At 41.7% G+C, this 19,041-nt stretch overlaps 1 protein-coding gene across 1 annotated transcript in view; it reads left to right on the forward strand.

The window, feature by feature from the left end:
- c1ql1 (complement component 1, q subcomponent-like 1) overlaps positions 1 to 19,041 on the forward strand; it is a 36,893-nt gene that overhangs the window by 16,803 nt on the left and 1,049 nt on the right.

Consider the following 19,041-nt stretch of genomic DNA (forward strand, 5'->3'; position numbering starts at 1 on the left):
CAGTGACAGATACACAGACAGATAGATAGATAAACATATAGAAAGATTGATAGTGCCATAGATAAAATGACTGATAGACATGCGGGCAGGAAGACAGACAGAGAATGGGTGGTTTGGGGATACACAGACTCCCACACTCAGTAATATGTTTTTGTACTGCAGAACATTTCCAATTAGTAGATAAACTCGCTGAGTTGCTGAATGGAAGCAGGACTCTGTGCTGAAAGCTTTTCCTATAAACTCATAGCTTAATACTAAACAGGGTCAGACTGGGGTGTGCTGCTGGGCTGATTCCCCAGGGGCCCCCACATCCCCTCAGGGGCCCCTGACCACCCTCTTACCCACCCATTATATTCAGATTTTCCATGGAGATATTTGCACCAGTGATTATATAATAGTACCAGCCACCAAGTATATGTTCTTGCTGAGATTTTGTCTCATTAATAAAAATGGGAAATGTAGAGCTTCTAATAAATTGTTGGGAACTCACCAAAATGTTGTTTAAAATCTGCTATTGGAGCATCTTCAGCGCCGGATGTGTTATATGGAAGCCCCGAGGCCGCCCCCATTCCTCTTACCCCTATAAATAAATAGCGCAGTAAGAAAAAAGGAAAAGTCAAATATATTTATAGGGAAACTATAGCTTCACAGCCCCGCACACCACAGAAATCCCTAATATACCTATCACTATAATCTGTTCCATCAAAAAGTATGAATAAATACTATTTTTATATGCTAAAATCCAGCTGCAAAACAGATCTTCTCTTTCTGCATCATTTAGAATTCTGGCAGGGGAGGAGGGACTAAAACATTAATGTTACTAATTGTAACAACTTCTCCACAGCTTACAGACAGCATGCAGGAACTCCATAACCCACAATGCATTGCACTGTAATGTTCCTTTCTTTATTGACATCACATGTGCAGGGAATTGTGGGATTGGGAGGATGCAGGCTGAAGGCAGGCTGAAGGCAGGCCGAGGACAGTCGACTACTGTTACATTTTATTTGAGTCTCAAAGCAGTCAGCCAGATCAGCAGGGGAACAGGGGGCAGGGCTTAGGGAACTGTTCCAAACCATATTTTTACATTAAAAACCATGAAAAGCTGTATATTGTTTAACTGTTTAACTGATATATATTGCAAAGTTGCTTGAAATTATGTTTTGTTTTTTGAAAAGCTTAAGTTGTGTTTGGGTGGAGTTCCCCTTTAAATGGACAACTTTAAACGTTATGCTATTGTTCAATGCTATGTATCACCCCAAACAGACTAAAGCTGGCAATGCATTGTAAGTATTTGCCCTTTTATCCTGGTCCCTAAACAAAACAGAGCTGTGCCTGATGTGGCCTCCCATGCTCATCCAAACATTCAGCACTAGGGCCAATGATCACATGACCTATGGTATAGGGCCCATGCAGTGTGGATGGGTGAAAAACTAATAATGTACATGAAGTACATGTACATGCTCCAATGAAGTTTATAGCCAACCAGGCCCAATTAGTGACAGTAGAATAGCTTGGTATATATATGGTACATATATGAGGCAGTGAAGTGCCAACTGGCACAACACAAGGATACCTTTTATGAAGAGAGAATAACATCAGAGTTGTGAACGGGCATTGGGGAGGTAATCTCCATATGATGCCAGTGCTGATGCCATGGCTGTCCAGCCCTGCAGGGATTGGGCTTCAATGTTCCCTCTAATTCTTTCTTGGCTATGTGCACAAAAAAAATTATTTTGTGCGCACATTATGTGCACATGTTTAAGAACTGGGTGCTCAGGTCATAATAAATACAAAATTAAGTGTTTTCACTCAAAATTCTTTGTGCGCACCCCAAGTTGTTGTGTGCACTACCCAAAAAACTTGTGTGCCGACACACGAGCGCACAGCTTTGAATAAACATTGTTGGGCTGCCCAAGGAGTGGCTGTACATATTACCCTATAGACCTAATGGCATTAAGGGATATCAGTACCTCAGCATTCCCCCTGGAACTTGCTGCTGCCATAGTGGGACACTGCAGGGCCATGCTCTCAGCCATAGTGGCAGGAAGTCTGGTTTATATAGTAAACATGGCCTCACCCAGATATCTGTCCAAAAATCTGCCAGATATATATCAGGCACTTTTAAAAATCCCACTGAGGTGAGAACTGCTTTGGCTCGTTGATGCGGTCCTCTCCCAGTGGCCTCCATTATAATCCAATCAGATTAACCGAACAAATCAGCAGTCCTTACCCCAACAGGATTTTAATCCTGCTTGATAAATATCTGTCTGATTTTCAGCTTGGTATATGTCTAGGAGGAGGTCGGGGAGGGCTTGTACCTGGGCAGAAAAGCTCAGTCTGAAGGGACAATATTAACAGCTTAAATGGGCAGCTTAAAGGAAAAGGAAAGTTATAATAACTGGGGGTGCCAAAATGTTAAGCACCCCCAGTGATTGTAATTGCTTACCTGAAACCCCAGCCAGCCCTCCTGTTAGGAGAAAACTGCACCAGCCGGGGTGTATGTGACAAGGCCACCCTCTTCCTTCTTAGGTCTTTGCGCATGTGCAGTGGAGTGAGAAACCAAACACTGGGGAGCACCCAACATGTGGCACCTCCCAGTGATGTAGCCTTTCCTTCTCCTTTAACACTGGCTTGCATTTGCCATATTGATTTGCCTGATGTAAAGATATATAGTCTATTTTTTACAACTCAACAGTTCTGTTATGCTTTATGGCTGAGACTCCAGCTGTATCTATAATGGAGCATTCAGACTACAGTGGTCAGAGGGGAAAGCAACTGTCAGCATCACTGCAGGGGTCTGATTAATTAGCAGAGTGATTGGGATAAGCGGCAGAAGAACCAAACTGGATGTTGAAGGCTGCCCATATGTTGTTCTTTTGCATGCAGAGATTTGCAGCAGCAGCAATTTATTATGGAATACTGCAAAAGAATAGAATGCTAGGGATAAACCACGGGGGTTATTAGTGCCAGTTTATTGCACTTTGGGTCCCTTGGAAGAATGAGCTCTGTTGACTATGTGTGTATAAGTGAGCTTAGTGGATAGGGCTTTATAGACAAGCTATGTATGAGGCAGAGCATGGCTTAGGGAGTTTGCTGCCACTTTCATTGTTCAAATTATTCTCTTTTGGTTCACAGGCTACTGTCTCCCATAATTCTGCTTATCTCATCTTTTTTTCCTGTCAGATGTTATCTTTCTATTTCTGCTTTTCGCTCTTTTCTTTCTCGATCTGTCCGTTCCCGTCTGCCTGCTCACATCTGTCACTTTCCTCCCCCCCTTCCTCATTCTCCTCCAGCTGCATTCTCATTCTTCTCTGCATCTCTCTCCCCACAACAGACCACCTCTTTCCTCTCTTGCCCACTCTGATGCCATGCACCTCTGCTGCTCCTTATTAACTCCTTCATTAAAAGCCATATAGAAGGGATGTCCAATCTCATAGCATTGCCTATTTCTGTGGGACTGGGGCTGTGGGATAGCAGGTATAGTAGGAAGAGAAGGTACCAATAGTAGCAGTGGGATAATAGCCTCTGGGAAGGGACTGTGGCTGTGGGATAGCAGGTATAGTAGGGAGAGATGATACCTATAGTAGCAGTGGGGGATAATAGCCTCTGGGAAGGGACTGTGGCTGTGGGATAGCAGGTATAGTAGGGAGAGATGGTGCCTATAGTAGCAGTGGGATAATAGCCTCTGGGAAGGGACTGGGGCTGTGGGATAGCAGGTATAGTAGGGAGAGATGATACCTATAGTAGCAGTGGGGGATAATAGCCTCTGGGAAGGGACTGTGGCTGTGGGATAGCAGGTATAGTAGGGAGAGATGGTACCTATAGTAGCAGTGGGGGATAATAGCCTCTGGGAAGGGACTGTGGCTGTGGGATAGCAGGTATAGTAGGGAGAGATGGTGCCTATAGTAGCAGTGGGGGGATAATAGCCTCTGGGAAGTGACTGTAGCTGTGCGATAGCAGGTATAGTAGGGAGAGATGGTGCCTATAGTAGCAGTGGGGGATAATAGCCTCTGGGAAGGGACTGTGGCTGTGGGATAGCAGGTATAGTAGGGAGAGATGGTGCCTATAGTAGCAGTGGGGGGATAATAGCCTCTGGGAAGTGACTGTAGCTGTGCGATAGCAGGTATAGTAGGGAGAGATTGTGCCTATAGTAGCAGTGGGGGTAATGGCTATTTTTGTTTAAAGTTGAAGGCTGTTGAGGGGTGCTAGGATTTGAAATACAAAAACAACCAAGAAGCCATAGTTTGGACAGTTATGTTTTATATAAATAATGGGCTTCCACACATTCAGGCAGCATTAAATCAAATTATTTTATATATAGACTGGAAACTCGACAGGCTTTGACCCATATCAGTAAGCTGCCCCTTTGTATTGAATATCTTATTATTCTTCAGGTTGCCCAGTGTAATGCCAGCGCTTTGGAACATTCAGAGGCAAGAAGTGGATGGCCCGCAGGAGCTTCTGTCTGTTCGATAAAGACATGGAGCCTGTTCCATGCTAGAGAGATGTGACAAGCAGAGCATATACAGACTGATCTCCACAGAAGCTCACGAGGGAGGGGGGGGCATCTGATTGCATGTAGCAAATTGCCCCTAATCTTGCGCCCCTTAACCCTATATAATCTTTTAATGTTCATTAAAGCTTGGGGTATTTTAATTGCCCCTTAAAAAAAAAACCCTACCCCCCCCAGTGTTGATTATTAATGCACCATACAGAAAGACTGTCATTGCCAAATGACACTGAAGTGATAAGGTCCCCAAGCTATTGCTGTGGAAGGGAAAGTTCTGGACACATTTATGGCATTTGCTAAGTGGTTCTAGGGATCAGCGTGGGCCTGATCAAAACACAGATCCTATCGCCTACCTGGGCCAAATCCAGTGAGCCTCAGTGACTACAGCACAGAGCTAGGCGGCATCGATTAGAATTCAGTGCCACATATTGCCCATTATTCTGCCCCAGTGCACAGTACAGCAGAGTAACGTTGGTGTTAGACTATAACACAGGCTTATTTCTTTTAGAGCAGAGATGTCACTCTTACTTTCCAGCTAAAAAAGATATAACATAGGGTTGGCAAAATTGGCAACTATGGTCAGATTGGACCATAAGGACCATAGGAAGAAATTCCAGTGGACTATACGAACACAGGAAGAAATCCCAGTGGGCCTAGTGTGGATGGTTTTCAGTGGTGGGAGATGGCAACAGCTAGGGTTTTGGACCACTGAGGTCACGTTTATGGTGGGGTCCCAGGATCCCTAGGTCAACATTGCTGGCAATGTATAACTGGGTGGTTGCAATAATCAAGGTTCTTCTACATTGGACTAGTCATTGGGGTGAATTAAGGACATTGGGGTCTTGTGATTGCTCAGCAGGTCCAATTGACATATCATGGCTAGGAGAAGAGACTTAATGACCATATCTAGAAATTCTAGAGTTTCCAGTTCCCTGCCACACTGGTAGCAACCCTTAATTGTTGTGTTGTAATAATCAAGGCGTTTCCATTTTGGAATAGTTTAAATGTTAATTAAGCATCCTATCATGGGGGTGAAATTATGGACACTGGGGTCTTTGTAATTTCTCTGCAAGCCCAACTGACATATTATGCCTATGACAAGAGAACCCATTGACTGTGGTTGTTGGGGAACATTAGGCAAGAGCTACAAGGAGGGCCAGGCTTAAACAGTTATTATTTTTTGGACTGGTGGGGGGCTGTTTGGGCCTCTGTGTCCTTGAAATGTCAGAGCATGTTTTGAATCCCAATCCAGGTCTGAGGAAGGCAATTGGTCGGCTTGCTGATGATTCCCTTGGTATAGTGGCTAAAGGGCAGGAAAGACCAGAGGTAACTCAAAATGAAAACACTCGCTGACCAATTATCTGGCAATGTTCTCTGGCCCCAGGACACCAGATACAATTTTTAATGCCTGATGCACAGGGATAATAAGTGACATGCCGAAGGTCATAAGGAGATGACTCAGGAATCGAACCCCGTGCTTCCCTGAATGCATTGAGCAAGTGGTGCCTTACTAACTAATCAGTGTTGGCATCTGCTATAGAATATCAGTCTCCCCTTTCCCACATCATCTTATTTCTCTGTAATCTCTCTTATCCCTGACAGTTTCACTTTGGCGGCTACAGACAATTACTGGTAGTGCATCTGGGAGACTCATTACTCACTGTAATAACTACGCTATAGTCCTGCGGCCCTGCCATGGCTCGGCACATGCTGGAAGGCAGATTACGTGGCCCACGAACCACAAAAATTTTTAACTTTTCTGGAAACTGTCTAGGATTGCTGGATATTTAAAGATAAATGACCAATTTTAATACTTAAGCTTTCTTTCTTGGTTTCCATTGAAGGAATTAGTAAAGTTGAGAGACGAGTTGCTCTTGTGGAACAGAAGATAAATGGTTGTCTCTGCCGTTCTTCAGCAGACTGGACAAAGCAATTCTGATTCTCCTTTTCTGCCCTCTGGATCATTTGGATTAGAATAAGTGAAATCGTGACACAAATGTAATGCTGTATGGCAGCACACGCCCACTTAGCATTGTATGGAGCTTACTTGTACCTGTGATACCAAAATATATTCACTGGGTAAGGTGGCATGGTTACATTGGCGATTTCCTACTCACCCACAGTTTTATGGTATCTCTCTGTACAGGCTATGAGCAAACTTACGGGGCTGTTCCTGCTGAATTGTGCTTAGTACAGGGTAATATCTATGCTGCCATAGTTTTATGTTATCTCTCAGTACAGGCTATGTGCAAACTTAAGGGGCTGTTCCTGCTGAATTGCGCTTACTACAGGGAAATATCTATGCTGCCATAGTTTTATGTTATCTCTCAGTACAGGCTATGGGCAAACTTAAGGGGCTGTTCCTGCTGAATTGTGCTTAGTACAGGGAAATATCTATGCTGCCATAGTTTTATGTTATCTCTCAGTACAGGCTATGGGCAAACTTAGGGGGCTGGTCCTGCTGAATTGTACTTAGTACATGTCCAAGTGAGCCTATGGATGAGGGGCAACCCTGGAGCTACCACCACCTTTCAGGGTTCCCACTTTGGGCTGTTCCAATAGCACACAATTTGATACACTGGGGACAACTTTATCAGGTGCAGCCTCCCCTTGTGGCAATTATGCTGGAATTGTGGGAGAAAATGCTGCATTCTGGGTAAATGACATGGCAAATTGCATTTAAAATTGCATTTTGCACATTGCACTGGTGTTCATTAATGAGCCCTAAGGTCTTTTCCATTTACTTTTATTTTTCCATTGCTTTTTGCCTGTCAGACCATAGCCTCTTGGCACCTTAGATAAAGCTGGACTACAAACCACCTACACCTTCACATAAACAGCAGGGAACCAGTTATGTAATTAACTGCTGATATTCCCATTAGACACAATTGGCACAAAAGGAAGAAATTATGTTGTTTCAGTATACATTGTTTACGTATAATAAATGGAAAGAGAAAAAGACAGAAGGAGACAGAAAAATTCAGATGCAGATCAATCACTACTGGTGCAAAAAGAAGTAGTTAAAGGGGAAATGACAAGATGGAGATCCACAACAATCGAAATATTGAAAACACCTCCAAAATGTTAAGAACAAGTAATTAGCTAATTAAGCCAAAGGCAGGCACTTGTTTCCAGCACCGGGGGCGTGGGATTCAAAACATGCTATCCCTGGAGAATTTCTCCAGTTATAACGTCTAAAAAAATGCAGGAACATTTCCAAAGAACAGATGTCTCAGAAGAAGAATAATAAGAGGTTAGAGATGGAATGTGTGGAGGTGGCAGTGAGAGAAAGGGTGGCTGGAAGTGGCAGACTGGGATATGTCCATGGAAAAACAATTGGGGATTCATGGCACCATCTTACTATGCAGCAATACCCCCCTTAGTAAATGCCATGTCTGCAGTACAGTCCTTTAGGGGGACAGACATGGACTCCTGGCAATGAGTTTTCACTTAGGAATCAAGGCACTTCATTCCCCACTCAGATCTAAATACTCCATTTGCCTTCCCTGACCCAGCAGCCGTAGAATTATTCCATCCAAGCAGGTGAATTAATTACCCCACAGACCTGTCTAGTTGCCACTCACTGTCTGACAGGCTGACTACAATCTGCAAAAAAGATCCTAGGTTTTTCCTACTTTTTTAACCTTTCCATCTGTATTTGTGTAATTGAATTATTAACTGTTGTATGTGTTGTTATATTCCCGTTACAGGTCTTTCCTTTTTTACTATAAAGGTGTTATTCAACATTTTCCCTTGCCCTGTCCTATAATTCTCTTTTTCTTTTCCCAACCCTACTGTCCATATTTCAAGGTCAGTCTTAGTGGAGGGCAAAAGGGACATTTTTCTGGGACTTCCAGCATCTAAGGGGGCCCTGGTTTTTCATTATTGTTAAATATATCCCTATGGGTCTGCTTCTACAATTATTATCCTTTTATGGCTACGGGTTGGTTACCTGTTTTTGCCCCCTTACTCAAATCAAATAGCCAGAGTTCTATTTAGGGGACTATCATTTCCATTTCACTCTGTTTGATGGGCGGGTAAAGGGTTCACTTATAATGAATTTTTAACAAGTCTTAATCACAATGATTTTAACCTTAACTTCACGGGTCACTATGATACAAAGGAGATTTCTTTCTTAGATCTAAAGCTGGCCATACACGCACCGATAATATTGTACGAAAACTCATTTCGTATGATATTCGGTGCGTGTATGGCAAGTCGGCGGGTCGACTGATATCGCAGGAAGCTGCTGATATCGGTCGACTTGCCAATCGGGCCAGTTAAAAGATTTTGATTGGGCGCCATAGACATTTTGATCGGGAGCCTGACCAAAATCTGCCTTCAGCGCTGAATCGGCAGAAGGAGGTAGAAATCCTATTGTTTCTACCTCCTTATCTGCCGTTTCCGCCCTGAACGGTTTGTGGCTGATTGTACGATCTTTCGCAAATTGCCACGTGTGTGGCCACCTTAACACTTACACATCACAAATCAAAAATAATCACTACCATATTTAAGAAAGTGTGTGCGGGAAACACTTTGTTACATGCAGCCCCCTGCCATCCCAAACATATTCAGAGGGATTCCTATAGGGCAATTCTATAGGTTAAAGCGTAATTGCAGCTCACAGTCTGATTTTTTGGTCAAAGCGAGGGAGCTAAGAGATCAATTTATAGCAAGAGGCTATCTAGAAAATGACCTCAATAATGCTTTTGATAGGGCAATGAGTGAAACCAGAGAAGATCTGCTACGAAATAAAAAGAAAAATAATAATTTTAAGAATGCAAAAAGAAACACAATTATGTTTATCACCCCATACAGTCGGCAATTTAGTTCAATAAAACAAATTATAAAAAAAACATCTTCCCATTTTATATAATGATTCAAAATTACGGCAGATATTGGGAGAAGGATGTGACTTTATTAGTAGAAGAGCACCTACAATATCAATGCGGTTCTACACGTTGTATCACCTGTTCAAAATTATTTGTATCCAAACACTTCCCCAGTACTAGTACAGGGAAACAATACAGGATACAAAGTTACATTAATTGCAACACAGCGGCCACAGTGTACCTGTTAGGCTGATGCCACACGAGGCGCAGGGCTGAAATTTTCGGCAAGCGGAAAAACGCTTGCCGAAAATTCAGCCCTACGCCTGCTACTTGTTCCTGCACCCGAATGAATGGAATACGCTCGGGTGCAGGCACATGTAGCCGATATACGCATGAAAACGGGAGACTTTGCATTCTCTCACGTTTTCATGCGGATATCGGCTACATGTGCCTGCACCCGAGCATATCCCATTCATTCGGGTGCAGGCACAAGTAGCAGGCGTAGGGCTGAATTTTCGGCAAGCGTTTTTCCGCTTGCCGAAAATTTCAGCCCTACGCCTCGTGTGGCATCAGCCTTAACTTGCATAAAATGTAACACCCAATATGTAGGATGCACAGTTTGTCCCCTGAAAAATCAGATGCGTGAACACTTAAATCAAATCGCATCAAAAAGTGAAGCAACCACAGTTGCACGACATTTTTCATCTTGTAATGGGGGTAATGTGTCCATGTTAAGAATTCAAGGAATTGATAAAGTAATTATGCCAAATAGAGGTGGTGATAAACTAAAAAGGCTTCTAAAATTAGAAGCGAAATGGATCTATATACTTGCCACACGGGAGCCACAAGGTCTCAATGTTAGATGGGATTTAAGTTGTCATATATAGTTGTAATGGAGTCCCTTTATTTCATAAGGGTCTTTTCTGTTCCTCTTTCCTTCTGCTTTTTTTTTTTAATTAATTAATTAATTTTTTTCTCACTTTACTTCCCCCCCCCTTTTTTTTTTTTTTTTCTTCTTTTTTCTCATTTTACTTCACCCCCCCTTTTTTTTTTCTTCTTTCTTTCTTTCTTTCTTTCTTTCTTTCTTTCTTTCTTTCTTTCTTTCTTTCTTTCTTTCTTTCTTTCTTTCTTTCTTTCTTTCTTTCTTTCTTTCTTTCTCCTGTAGAGAACAAATAATGTAACCTAAAGATAACACTAAGGTGGAAAGAAGAGATTTGTGTAATTCATTGGTTCTTATTGTTTTTATAATACAAAGAAACTTTATTAAAATGTAATAAGGAAAATAGGAAGTGACATCAGGAGTGATGTCATCTCCACATGCTTTTTAAACTTGTATCAGTTCACTACTGACTTTGTACTTATGAATACGTGTGGCGACACACGAAACGCGTCAGGTCTGGATCCTTGAATAAAGCTTTTTGAAATTTTACAACCGCTGTCCTGGAGTCCGTTGAGTGCATGCCGGTGCTGTTTCTACACCTGATTTGAGACTATCATTTCTATTACAGGTATGGGATCCCTTATCCGGAAACCCGTTACCCAGAAAGCTCCAAATTATGGAAAGCCGTCTCCCATAGACTCCATTTTAATCAAATAATTCAGAATTTTAAAACTGATTTCTGTTTTCTCTGTAATAATAAAACAGTACCTTGTAACTGATCCCAACTAAGATATAATTACCCCTTATTGGGGGCAGAACAGCCCTATTGGGTTTATTTAATGGTTAAATAATTCCATTTTCTCTGTAATAATAAAACAGTACCTGTACTTGATCCCAACTAAGATATAATTACCCCTTATTGGGGGCAGAACAGTCCTATTGGGTTTATTTAATGGTTAAATGATTCCCTTTTCTCTGTAATAATAAAACAGTACCTTGTAACTGATCCCAACTAAGATATAATGAATCCTTATTGGGGGCAAAACAATCCTGTTGGGTTTAATGAATGTTTTATTGATTTTTTAGTAGACTTAAGGTATGGAGATCCATATTACAGAAAGACCCCTTATCCAGAATACCCTTGGTCCCAAGCATTCTGGATAACGGGTCCAATACCTGTACTACAATAGGCAGTGTAGATGTCTCTGCAAAGTAAAAGGGTGAAGCCCCTTTGATGTCATCCAGCCTTCCTTCTACCTACAGCTGCTGCTGTGTGGTGTCCCAGTTGGACCCCTATAACACAGAACTATACTGATCTCCATAAACACAAGCCCACACAGTGTTTGATCAGCCTTGGTAGCCATGGTAGCCAATGCCATGTGCATGATGGACAGTGGCCACCCTTGATGACCTCATCTGGATAGGGTTTCTATGCAAAGCACTACCCATTAGTGATCACAAATTAAGCAATTACCTTTAGATATCCTTTACTTTCAAGCAGATTTCCAGATCAGAGGTCTTTCTGTAATATGGAACTATACTTTAAAGGGGTGGTTCACCTTTAAGTTAACTTTTACTATGTTGTGTAGGGAATTTTTTCCCCTCTGAGGCAAATTAGAGAGGCTTCAGATGGGGTTTTTTGCCTTCCTCTGGATCAACTAGTAGTTAGGCAGGTTATATATAGGCATTATGGTTGAACGTGATGGACGTATGTCTTTTTTCAACCCAACTTACTATGTTACTATGTAGAAAGGCCAATTCTAAGCAAATTATTAGTTTTCATTATTTCTTTTTTATAATTTTGAAATTATTTGTCTTCTTCTTTTAACTCTTTGCAGCTTTCAAATGGGGGTCACTAACCCCTGAGCCAAAAAAACTATTGCTCTGCTAAGCTACAGTTTAGGAGAGCTGCCAAACAAAAACTGAAATAATTAAAGAAAACTACAAATAATAAAAAATGAAGACCAGTTGTAAATTGTCTCAGAATATTATCCTCTACATCATACTAAAAGATTACTGAAAGGTGAACAACTCCTTCAAGGCTGTTAAAACAATTAAAACATTAAATAAGCCCAATAGGATTGTTTTGCCCAAACATAGATTCATGCAGCTTAATTGGCCATCAACTGCAATATACTGTTTATTATTCCAGTTCTATGGGATATGGCAATGCCATGCATCAGAGCCTCCTGGGAAATAGGTTTCCGTATAATAGATCCCATACTTGTACTACTGATGAGCAGTTATAAGCAACCATATGGGTGTTTCCATTCTTTTTATACCTAAGTACAGGGAAGCGGTAATCAGTAGGCTTCTCATAATATGTGCCATTCATACAAGGGGGGTAAGGAATTCCCTTCTAATAACAAACGACCAATGCGCATCGTTGCTTATATAACATTCCGTGCCGCACTGTGACAAAAATACCACATCTTTCTCCCATGTACAAATATGCAAAATTGCTGTAAAAATATGTCAAGCGGACTGACTGAAAGCTCACCGTAGCAGCTGCACCCAAGCGCCTTCCCATATGATAAATATGCCCCTGGGCCTTTCCGGCAGGAGGCAAAGCCTAGCATTTTTAAAGGGGAAGAATGTTTGCTGAACTGAAAGTACAAGGATCTCTTCACGATAACAGTTCATACAGTGTGATCAAAGCCTTCTTTATGAAATGTCAAAGGTGAATACACATATCCACTAAGGAAGGGGTCATCCAAACTGACATCTGCGCTCCACTACCGCCTGAACAAGAGATGAATGATATATTTGTTTGACCCCCCCCCCCTCCCCATGTGGAGTTACAACATATAAAGAGAAATTGTTGCATTAATTCCCATGATGCATCTTTGTTTCAATCTGGTATCTGCAAAGGCCAGTAGTCCCCTAATAATTGTATTTACTAAGTCCTTGTTGCACAGAGGCTAGAAAATGGAACTAAGGGCCAACATGGGGGAGCCATGTTGATAAACCAGAAAACCAGTATAACATTTAATAGTGGTGCTATAGTGGCTAAACTTGAAAAAAATCTATGGGCCAGATTCCACTCCATGAGAAAACAGTGTTTTATGGTTTATCACATGAAAACGCACGAGCGAGATTCAATTGGAGGAGAAAAAAATGTATCTACCAATTTAGTTTTTTCCCTGATAGACTTCAATAGAGTTTACATGTGATAAACAGTGAGCTAAGTTTCTCATTGATTTACATCTGACTCTATGGGACAATCTAGAATTGAATTTGAAGAAGCTTTTCTTACTGCTCAAATTCTGTCTGAAGTACCTCTTCTCCAATGTAAACTAGGGTTATTTTAATTACTGGCCAAAAGGGGCATTCAGCCAGGCTGCACCAGGATAGGGGACATACCATAAAACCTTTCATCTTTTGCATGATACGTCCCACAGAAATGGCAGATCCCCTGCTCCATTTCAATCAACCGTCAATCAACTGTATCCTGTGTCAGCCTCTAACAATTTGAATGAACTAAACCTTCTGTGCTACTACACTGAGAGTCCTGGAACACCAACTCCCTTTAAAATATACTGAGAAAAACAAATCATTATACTGTATATACTTACCTGTTGGAACTTATTGGTTTCACACTCTCAATCCACATTGTTTTATTGCTGATATACAAATGTGTGATGTATCTTTCCTTAGCCCCCTATCCACTGTGTGGGGGATCATATGTTTGTATATGGTTGTATGTTTTTTCTCTGGTTACAAACATAAGTCTCTGAGCTCAGTGTCCCTCTCTCAAATTTCTGTATCCCCAGGTGTGGTTGCTCATATCAGGCAGTTAGGAGCATTCAGTACATGGGCCAAATTAGACCACTTGTGAGGCCTGTGCAGAGATCAAGGGATGTTTATGCCCCTCCCAAAAGTGTATCTGACGGCCCCAATCCGATATCTCCCAGTAAATGATAATTAAACTAGTACACGAATGTTGGGATCCTGTGAATGAAGCTTTTAGTTTAGTACATAAATATAGTTATTGGCTTCCTGTTCTGAACAGTATCACATTCACTTCAAGTAAGTGCAATATGGGAAAGCAGCAGATCAGCATATGCATACAAGCGTCTTCCAATTATTACTCTTATGCCAAATAGATGACTGCCTCACCCAACAGGGGCTGTTTGTGCCTAAAGATAGTCAGCAATGGGCCACAAGAGGAACACAAAAATAACGATAAATAAATCCTGCTTTTTGCTATCTATTTATTCCTGATTGTTTCTAGCCTGGCATTAATTAGATTGTCAGCTTTTGCGCATGCTGACCAGTCATCGATTTAGAAAACAATAGTTTTTTTGGAGACAATCATATCTGCTCTCCCTTATATGAAACACCAATATGCTGGTACATTTCATCTTAATGTATAAACAAGGTTTGGTTTTTCTTTAATGTCTAGTCCAAGGGTTTCTCAGACTTTTTCAGTTTGAACCTTTCGTGGTCCAGGGCCCATTCCATGGCGCATAAGGTTACAGATATAGGAACATTGGTGTATCTGTCATTGAGCCACAGTTCCAGCAATATCTAGTCAGCAGATAAAATCCCCAGTTTTACCCCAATTGTATTTTGCCTAGATAAGGGAAGATTTGCCCTTATAAATCTTATTACACATGGTTTTTTGGTGTTTGGTGTAAAAATACATAAGTGACTTCCTGCTTTTGCCTTTTATTCACACATTCCCAACACACACCGGGGACTTTCAGTGTTTCTACTGCTCTATAAGGAGCTCCTTGGCCCATTGCCCCTACATGCACATGGGGGGCGAGTCCTTGGCTTTTCTAGGGATGGTGCCTCTGTGCCTCCCCCCACTCACAGTCATATGAAATGAATACATCTGCTCCACACAAACACGCTGGCAGCTGCTGGGACAAATCCACCTCTTCAAATGTCGCTTCTGATTAGTGCATCTTGGCAAAGCTCCGTTATCCTCCTCTCTGAGAGAATATTCCTCCGTGTCTTCTGTTCCCCCTCCTTCTACCTATCATTTCCCAGCTCTCCATTCTTCCTCTCCCAACTATATCTTCATTCATTCATCTGGTAACTTTGCTCCAGATGTCTACGTCAGGGTCTTTACTCTGTTTTAAGATGCATGGGCATATGGATGCATTTATATCAGTGTTTAAGGTGCAATATATACCTTAAGTGTGAAAGTTACAGAGGGTGGGCAATTTTCCCACCCACAGGGAGAAACAGATAAACTTAAATTTGCCAGTGCAAATGCCAAGTTACCAACGCAAACAAGTTGTGTGATGTCCACTATTTTGCAGTTACATACAATTATACTAGAACTGAGAATTGTGAGAGAACAACATTTTATGTCTAGGTTATTGCACTTCAGTTTGTAAATAAGCCCTAAAATCCTTAAGGTATCTAAATCAATTGCTACACAAAGTGCAGGCAGGCTGTCTGATCTCCAGTCTGGCTCCTGTCTCTTTGCTGCCTATTTAGCATACTGCTTGATTCTCACCTTGTGAATCTTCCTACCTGCCCTCACCTTGGCAGGCAGCCTACAAGTGACCACAAGAACTCCTTTTGCTCTACCGCCCCTGATGCTAGCAGTTCATGTACCTTAGGCAACCATTCCCATGCCTATTTTAATCCTGATGGTATCAAACTAGCCATATATTTAGGGTCAAGCCAAAAGTGGCTTGGGGTTGTAGGGGAAATGCATTTGAAATAGGGAAGGTTGCTGATCCAATGGTCTTATCTGCAAATGGTACCCAGGCAGGAAGCTAAATAACATCCCAGGGCCTCCCCCCACCAGCTCTCTGAGGGGTAATATTTCTGGCAACCTTTGTAACTTTTCTCCTCCACAAATGATGTCACTGACTCCTGTAGCAGCCTAATCTGCATGGATCTGTCTTCATCTATTTTTCAAAGGTGCAAGAATGACTGAAGATCTGTCCATGTATTTTTAATAAGCACTGAAGGAGAGGTCAAGTCATATGTGTATACATGACAACATGAGCATATTTGGGAGAGAGCTGCATGGTAGGCTAGAGAGGGACAGAGAGAGATATAGTGTAGCTCCTTTGGAAAGCCCAGAAGTGACCTATTTACTACTTTGACATCCCCCTTGCCTCAGGAAGCTTTCCGTGACCCACACAACCTATTCGCTCCACACAAAGCACCCATAGTCATATGACTGATGTAAGTTTCCTTTGCCTTTAGTGTAGATGATGTGAGGGATCTTCTCACTTGAGGTCAGCTGTTCAACCTCAGCTGATGGCCATGTCTTGATCCGCCCAGTGATTTTTTCTTCTTCAGTCTCAGTGCATCTCCTATCTCCTGGTACAATAGGAGGGTCCCCAAATCTTGGCTGTCCCAGCTAATCATTGACATCTGGGAGGTATTAACTCCTCTGACCCAAACATGACAACAATGCCACAGGTATTGGGGTGGGCAGTAAGACACTGGAAGGTTTAAAAAGGCTTAAAAGGACAAATGCAGCAATGTAAGGTTTAAAGTTTGCCCACATCTAATAACCTTTAGCAACCAATCAGATGATTTTATTCAATGAGCTGACCAGTAAATGCCACCTGGGTTACTAGCTAAGAACAAATGGTGGTATATATAAGTGGAGTCTAGACCCACCAATAGGTAACCCTGAATATTATTAGTGGGCCCCAAGGTGCTACATTACCCCAACTTTTGCGACAGCCAGGGGGCTACAGGCTGGACCTCTATATGTAGTAAAATATAAAGAATACAATTACTTAAAGTCTTGCGTTGCATGGAATGAAAATGATGTTGCTGCTCTAAACTTAAAATTGGGTTCTGCTAAATTAAAGCAAATGTGGGGGTTTCATTAAAATAAATTAGGGTGCAGGCCCCGACTGGCAATCTGTGGATTCTGGCAAATGAGGGGCTGCTGTAAGATGCCATAGACAATCACTATTTATTGGGCCTGTGGGGGGCTGTTTGGGCCTCTCTGCATTGAAATGCCAGGACCTATTTGGAATCCCAGTCTGGGGGGGTCTGTACCATACTGTGACAACTGACTCTTTCAAGGCCCCTAAAAGTGCCAATATTCTTGGCCGTGAGATAGGAAAATTAGTATTTTAGAGAAAAACAAGGATATTTTGTTCTGTAGAGGAACATGGCACTTTTAATGAGTCACACATTCTTCCCTTGTCGCTTTCCCTCTCTCTCTTAAACCGTCTCCCCCTACTTCTTGGCAGCGATGCCTCTGACTTGAGACGTTAATTATCAGCCCAGTGTGTTGTTTATTCCCCTTATTAACACACCTGCTCCGGTGGTGTGTGTGTGTGTGGCTTTCTGTACTCACGCCTGTGTGTTCGAACATCTTGTCAGGGAAGCTCTGCGGCAACGGTGGAAATAAGGAATTAATAATTAATCCCCAGAGAGCAGCTTCACCCATAAAGTGATTTTCGATGGGGAGTTGTGGAATTTCTGATCGGAGCGGTCAGGAGTGATGTTGCTTTTCTGTCGCAGAGACAACTTTTAGTTAGTTTTTAAAATACTGATGATTTTATATATTGTAGTAGAGCGCAGATGATTAACCTTATTTCTTGTACAAGACCAAGAATATAATCAATACAATATATTGCAACAATAGGATGAGTCTCAGAATGGGAGAATGTGACATATCTCAAGTGTAGTGATGAGCGAATACCAGGTATGGATTTGTGGCGAAATGAATTCCGCCATCGACAATTTTTTTCACAAAACTGCTTCAAAAGCTCACTTAGGGAAACGCCCATTGACTTTAATGTATTTGGAGTGAGAGAAAAAAGTCATGTGCGCAAGAAAAATTTGTTGCACATAAGAAAAATCTGCGGTGTGTAAAAACATTTGTGACCTAAAAAGTTGCACTGTAGGAGTGGAAAAAATGCCTTTGGAGTGAGAAAAAAAAAAGTTGCCCGCATAACTGGACAGATTCCCTCACAAGTAATAGAGTGAGAATATGAACAATGTCATATGTTGCTATAGAGCAAGAGTATGACCAAACGTATGTATTGAGACTATGATCAGCCTGATATGTGGGTTGATGGTTATAAAACGACTGAGTGGGAAAGTGAGCAGGAATGTAGCAAATAGAATGTATTGGTCTAAACAGTGGTCCCCAATCAGTGGCTCGGAAGCAAAATGTTGCTCACCAACCCTATGTATGTTGCTCCTGGTGGCCCCAAAGAAGGTGCTTATTTTTTTTTTATTTCTGGCTTGGAAGCAAGAGATATGTTGTTTTAAGCAGTGGCTGCCCCCTCTAGGGTGGCTCGGAGCTGTGGGTGGGGTGGCTCTTCTGAAGGCAAGCTAGGGCGAAATCTGAATAAAATGCCGATTTTCTCTCCCAGATACTCACAGAAGCCCACCTTGAAGGTCAGTTAGGTAGAGATTTGGGTGAAAGATTATTTGCAGGCCTAGATACTCTATATATAATATTGTTATGACCTTAGGGCAGAAGGGGGGCTTGACCAAATGTTGGACCTGGAAATTGGGGCTTGAACCACAAAACTCTAGAGTGAGATTATTAGCAGCCCCACATACTGTTCTTGGGTCAAAATTATGGACATCTAAAATATTGTGTAGTAAGTAAGAATATGGCCACTGTGATATATTACACTAAAGCAAAAAGATGACCAACCTGATATATTCTTTTAGAAAGAGAACATAAGCAGTCTTATATATTTTTCTTGAGTTAAAATAAGACCACTTCACAATGTGCATGAGTCAAAATATATACATATACTATACATTATACTAAGGCAAGAATGTAACTATATACTGTACATATCCATAGAATATGAAGAGTAAGTGTTTGATTAATCTGCTATACGGTCCTAGAGCAG

This window comes from Xenopus tropicalis, chromosome 10 (assembly GCF_000004195.4).
Source record: "Xenopus tropicalis strain Nigerian chromosome 10, UCB_Xtro_10.0, whole genome shotgun sequence".
Lineage (NCBI taxonomy): Eukaryota > Metazoa > Chordata > Amphibia > Anura > Pipidae > Xenopus > Xenopus tropicalis.